Genomic DNA, 6,821 nt, shown 5'->3' with positions numbered 1-6,821 from the left:
CGTTTAGTGTCCGTATCGAGGTGGTTCCTCATCTTTTGTGGGCTGTTTTCATTACCCCAACTTTGAGCACGTCTGCTGCATAAGCAGTAGGGTTTGGGAAATGAAGAGGGAGGGAAGATGCCAAAGACAGGCGAGGCATGTCGGGAAGAAGGCGTTCGGTGAGGGGGCAGAGGCTGAGTGAGAAGGACTGGATTCAGAGGGTCACACGCTGGAGGGAGAGGCAGCACGAACACATGCACGTGAGGGAGTCTTGTATTGCACATGTTGGGCCACTGCTGGGGCGTGACTGGTGGCCAGTCATCAGGGTTGGGGATGAATGCCACAGGCCACAGGCATAGAATCAGTTTTCTTGCTGAAGGGAAACCTCCAAGGCTGGGCTGGCAAGAAGAGAAGGTGCGGGAACCCCATCTTCCCGTCACCCGCAGAAACGCATGGGGCCAGGGCAGCGTGGGTCTGCCTCCCAGGGAGCGCCACTGGCTCTCCGGGGGCGAAAGCAGCCTTGTCAGTGGGGGGTCGCACAGGCTGCTGAGGGCCAGGAGGTCTGCATTTGAGTGCCAGCTGTTTACAGCTGTTGTCTGGGAAACCAGCTGCCCAGGGCTCAGAGACCTCGAGGACCATGGGAAGCGCCAGTCCCTGCTGCCATGGCCGGAAGACCCAGTCTAGCAGGAGGCTCAGGTAGGGTGCAGCACCTTAGCCAGGAGAGGGCTCCCGGTGCTGGAGAAGCTCCCCTGTCCAGGCAGCCAGGGGCAGTTGCCTAGGCCGCTTTCATTCATCTCATTGCTCTCCCCAAAGTTCACCATCCAGAGAAGGAGACAGGCAAGCAACTGATTGCAAGTCAGCATTCTAGATGGCAAAAGGGCAGCAAGCAACATTCTGTGGGAGAGGAGAGAAGAGACTTCCTAACTGCCTAGAGGGGCCAAGGCGGGCTTTAGAGGGAGGGAGACAGGAAGAAGGAAGAAGGGAGATGGAAGGAGCTCCATGGGGAAGAGAGGAGAGTGCTCCATGCAGAGCACAGAGTGTGAGCAAAGGCTGGGAGCTGCGACCTGACCCTGGGGCTGGGGCCGACCTCAGCCAGAAGTCGTTCTGCAACACTGTTCTTATTGACCTCCCCCAGCTCAGTGACAAAGGAACAACAGGAAGCCCTGGGTTCCCAGCCGGCAAGCGCTGGCTTCGGACGTACCCACTGTCTTCTCCCATTTTCCCAGCATGGATGAGGAGGGGGTGCAGAGGCTGGAAGACATTCTTCATCTTCAAAACTTGGACTATAAATTAAGGAGGAAAAATACGACCACTACAAATATGTGTCCAGCAGGGCAACAGCGATCTGCAGCCGTCAGAAGAGAGCTCGGCTGAGCAAGTACTGGCCAGCCTGCTGGGTCTGGCAGAGGAAGTCAAGTCCTGCACAGTATCTTCGGCTTATTCCCCGTCAGGTACTGTGTAGTAGCTGAAGTCCTCTTGTCTGTCACCAAGCCGTGAACCCAAGGGGGCGGCACATTTTCCTGAGTAACATAACTGCTCTGTATGGACCAGCAAAGGTCCCAAGGACCCAGGCTGGAGTCAAGCGTCCTGACTTCTAATCCCAGCCTGACTGGAGCAGCTCTATTTCTCCACTGTCTTATGAAACACAACACAGCACCATGAGTGAGAGGAAGCGCATTGTGATGAAAAAATACCTGGCGTTGGTGTCAGATGAGCAACACCCAGGAGACCCCAGGGACAAGCTTTGTGATGGTGGGCAAGTCACTCACCCTTTCTGAGCCTGAGTTTTCCCATCTGTAAAATGCCGATGATAATCCGTACTCAGGCCTGCTCACCAGAGTTGTTGTGAAGATCAGACGAGTTATAAACACCCACAGCCTGTGAAAACTGTGAGACAGTAATATTTCTATAACAGAGTCCAGGAGTGGAAGTCTGGTGACTCCACTTGGCCACAGACGGACGGACCGTGTGTCAAGCTGCTTGGTGGGGCCTGTTGCATCATCCCGAGGATGCGCACCAGCCCTGCCAGGAGGCCCTGACGCATGTGGTCCAGCCACTGTTGACTTGTTGGGGTCCCTTCCTCTCTCCAAGCCTCAGCTTCTACCTAGGAAATGGCAGAGGGGGACAAGAGGATCCCATATGTCCCTTCCAGCTCTGACATTCCACAGGACTACTGTTCTAGACAATTCTGTCTCTATGGTAGGATTGTTTGGGACCCTCAGAGCATCTCTTGGTCCTCACGGAGGAGGTCAAATTGGGGCTGAGGAATGTCCAGCAAAGTAGCATATGGTGGAATTGCATCCTCTCTGCATTTAACTTATGAATATTTAACTCTATGCACTACTCAAATAGTAATAATAATTGTATGGTGAAAATATAGAAAATTTTTAAATCAAACTTCTATAAATGCATTTGTGACCAACCAAAGAAACTGGCATCTCCTCCAACATCAGAGAAAAACTGACTATTAGACTTGAAAGGACTCACTCTACACCACAACTGTACCTATGGGACATCCTAGGAGATTTTCAAGGTTAGTTCTCACTGTATGTGACTTTTACTCAAGATGTCAGAGTCTGACCTCTCTCCAACAACGCCAGATTCAGTACTAGAGTAATACTAGTACTGGTACCAGATTCAGTATTCGAGTAATACCTAGTGCTGGTACCAGATTCAGTACTAGAGTAACAACTGGTGCTGGTACCAGATTCAGTACCAGAGCAATACTAGTGCTGGTACCAGATTCAGTATTAGAGTAATGCTAGTACTGGTACCAGATTCCGTACTGGTATAACACACCGTGATTAAAAGTTTCTTAGAAGAATAGTTAATGACACAGGAGGTGTCCACACTGGATTAAAAAGTTTTTTTAAAAAGTAAGCTACAAAATAGTGTGTAGCATACGAGCCTCTTTAATGTAAATGTGTGAATAATTACACGAGATTGGAGTATGTTTCTAAATCCACAAAGTGGAAGGATACACTCCAAAGGTTGAGAGCACCTCTCTCTGAGTGCTGAGGTTTCGGCTGATTTCCTTTCTCTCCTTTTTGCGGGTGTGCTTTTGCAGTGATTTCTGTGCCTGTGTAATCAAAGTTCTAAGTCACTAATCGATCTAAGAGACAGCCGGGGAAGAGGCCCCGAGGGCTTGCTGAGGCTCAGCAGCGGCCGGCAGTGGCGGCCCACGGTCGCTGTCTGAACAGCTAACAGATGTCGGAGCTATTTGGGGCCTGTGATGTCACCTGGCGGGCCGGCCCATGACTGTGGTTATGATGTCATCTGCCGTCTGGCTGTGCGGCTCTGTGGCCAGTGAAGTCACTGGGGAGGGAGAGTCCTCCCTGGAGGCCCCCATGTACCCTGCACAGGCAGCCGTCTCCCCTGGACTCCAGGCACCAAGATAGCCCAGGAGGTTTGAGGGCTGCCAAAGGAGCAGCTGGCCAGGCCTGGAGCCATGGTGCCATGCTTTTGGCCTCAGGACCACTCCCTTCCGGGGGGCTGGAATGCCCAGGCCTCCCTGGTCCTGCCCAGCCAGCCTACCTCCTGCCACTCCACCACTGAGAGTCAGTGCCCACTTCACACCCGTATCTACTGACTTTGCAGGAGATTTTCAAGGTCAGTTTTGCGTATTCTCCAGGACTCCTGGCATGCTGACCCCTGACTTTGCCTCGTGATGGGCCCTCTGCCTGACGCAGCCCCCGCCACTCCTGCAAGGTTGATGTCAACCCATCCTTCAGAGAGCCAGCTGGAAAGTCCCCTCCTCCTCCGACCGCACAGAGGCAGCCTGGCACAGACACTCACGCCTCCAGCCCTCGTGTCAGACTGTCTAGGTCCGAATGCCTTTTACAGGGTGCGGCCGTGGGCAGGATTTCTCACTCCTCTGGGTTTGGGTGAAATGGACTTTTCAGCCCTTACTTCATGTGAGAATGGAATGAGGAATTTTATGTTGCAGTGCACAGGATAATACCTGATGTGGTTTGGCCTATAGGGTTATCCTTCACCACTGTGCATGACGAATGTCCTCCCCTCCTTTGTGTCCCCCAGCAGCTTCTCCTTCTGGACACTTTGGCAACCTACACAAATTTTCCCACCTTTGTTTTCTCATCAGTAAAAGGGGGATGGAAGTAATTATTCAATCAGGACAGATCTCTGTCCTGAGAGACGTTTAGCTTATCTCTCTTCTCTCCCAGGAACCACGGAGGTGTTTAAAGAGGACGTCATTGAAAACTAGGCAATTTTTTGGTTCTTTCTGGCCCAGCTGATTGAGTTTACCACGTCTCTGTCTAAATCATCACGCGCCCAAAGCTTTGACCCAGTTTCAGCCCCTGGGAGCAAGAAAAGAAGTGAGAAAGGAGAAGAATCGTGGCTCTTATTGTCGTCATGGCATGTGAAACCACAACTGAACATTTTCACCCACAGTGTTTGGGCATGACCTACTCGGGGTGTCAAAGTTCAAGGTGGAAGGAGCAACAAGCTCTTTCCCCAGTAAAGTTTCCTCTACCTGCTCCCTATGCCCCCGCCCCCGCCCCCAGGACCTATCAAGCGGATGTGAGGCATTACACAATCCTGAGGGGATGACATCAGTGGGAAGGAATTTAGGACATTAGTGCAACAAGGGGCTTATAGAATTCTGGGGAAAAATCTTGACTTTGTTTGGAACATTACTGGACTCCCATTGCACGGGATATGTTTAGTTGCAGTAAAACTCCTCCAAAATTCTCCCAGCTAAAAGGTCTTGGTCTTAATTTAACTTGCCTGGCACCCTAGAGCCCAAGGCCTAATGGGCCATGGGCGTAGGCAACCTTGAAGGGCGGACTGACATTTAAGGAAGAGAAGTGGGTGGGAGCCACTAGCATGGTACCTGGCTCTCAGTAGACACCCACAAATGGCGGTGATGGTTGCACCTCTGATAGGCTTGGTAAATGTGAATATTAGCCAAAGAGCTGGGTGGTTCTGACTTCCTCATAATCTGGAGCCTCTGTGGCTTGGTTTTCTATTGCTGGTATAGCAAATTGGCCAACAACAATGAAATTTACTCTTTCGTATTTTCTGTAGATTGGAAGTCCAACACGGGTCACATGAGGCTAAAATCAATGCGTCATCAGGGCTGCATTCCTTCCTGGAGGCTCTGGGGAAGAATTCACTTTTAAGCTCCTTCATGTTGTTGGCAGAATCTAGTTCCTTGTGGTCGCAGGACTGAGGTCCCCATTTCCTTGCTGGCTGCCAGCTGGGGACCAACCTTAGCTCCTGGAGGCCTCTGTCTGCTCCTTGTCTGTAGGCCCCACATCTTAAAGCCAGCAACAGCATGTCAAATCCTTCTCACTTGGAATCTCCCTTTCTCTGGTCAAAGAACGTTCTCTGCTTTTAAGAGATCATGTGATTAGATTGGGCCCCAACTAGATAATCCGGAAATCTTCCTATATTAAGGTCTCTAGCCTTAATCATGTCTGCAAAGTCCCTTTTGTCATGTGATGACCTATTCGCAGGTTCCAGGTAACAAGACACGGAGGTCTTTGCAGGGCCATTATTCAGTCTACCACGGTGAATTCTGTCCCACTATGAGAAGTCTGTCTCTGGGAGACTCTGAGCTGGGAAATCTGAGCTCTCCTCCATTCTTTCGAAAAGCATTCATCAAGCGCTCACTGTGTGCTGAGAACTCACAAGTGCTTGGGATACAAAATAGAAATGATTATACTACTAAGAGGAAAGAGGAAGAGGAGAAAGAGAAACTGGCTTCTCTTGAACATCTACTGTGTGTCAGGTGCACGTCGTGCATTCTGTTTAATGTTCAAGGGCATCCTGTGGTACAAATGAGAAAACTGGGGTTCTGGGGTTTAACAACTTGCCCACAGTCATCCAGTCTATAGATGGCACAGTCAAAACTCGTCCCCTCTTTCCTCTCTGACTCTCCAGATTTGAGTCACTCAGAACACCTCCAGTCTACAGAGGGAAACACCACACCTTCTGGGACCAGGCCCTGGACCCTGCCTACCAGGGGTCACTTCCTTCTTCCCCCAGAGGATGAGGCTGTCTGCATTTGTGACCTTCTTGAGGGACCCCAGGGGGGTTTCCAGAGGCAGCTGGAGGAGAAAGCTGGCAGACCTGTGGTCCCTGACCTGGATGCCCAGTGTTCTTTTGTAGAAGCCAGGGGGAGACTGTGGGGATGGTGTGGGCTCCGGGCCCTGCAGCCTCCTCTGGCCGAATTTACGTGTTCTTGGCTGTCCAGGTGCACTCCTTCCTCTTTTTGACAACCTGGTGTGTTCACAGCTCGTCCTTCAAAGGGTAATGAGCTGTGGGCTTCAGTCTTCAAACTACAGGCTTTGTAGAGAATCAGGAACAAATTAGGCACTTAATACACGCTGTGGAACAAACTGGGAAGAGGTCATAGCAAAAAGCCAGAAGAATCTAAATAAAAAAGCAGCAGAGCCAGCCCTGATGGCCTAGCGGTTAAAGTTCAGCCCGCTCCGCTTCTGTGGCCCAGGTTCACTTCCCAGGAGCCAAACCATACCACTCGTCGGTCAGTATCCATGTCGTGGTGGCGGCTCACTTAGAAGAACCAGAAGAACTTACAACTATAGACAACTATGTACTGCAGCTTTGGGTTGGGGGAGGGAGGAAGAAAAAGGAGGAAGATTGGCAACAGAAGTTAGTGCAGGGCACGTCTTCCCCTGCAAAAAATAAAAAAATAAAAAGCACTGCATCATAGGAGAAATTCACCTCCAGTTACTAACATTGTTCTTAATTACGACTATCACCTCCCGAGTAGTTACAGTGTTCCAGGTGCTTTTATATGCCATTGATGTATGTTAATTTATTTACTCCTCACAACGTCCCGAGAGGTGTAGCTA

This window comes from Equus asinus, chromosome 12 (assembly GCF_041296235.1).
Source record: "Equus asinus isolate D_3611 breed Donkey chromosome 12, EquAss-T2T_v2, whole genome shotgun sequence".
In the NCBI taxonomy this organism is placed as follows: Eukaryota; Metazoa; Chordata; class Mammalia; order Perissodactyla; family Equidae; genus Equus; species Equus asinus.
Note: the sequence above shows the minus strand (reverse complement) of the source record.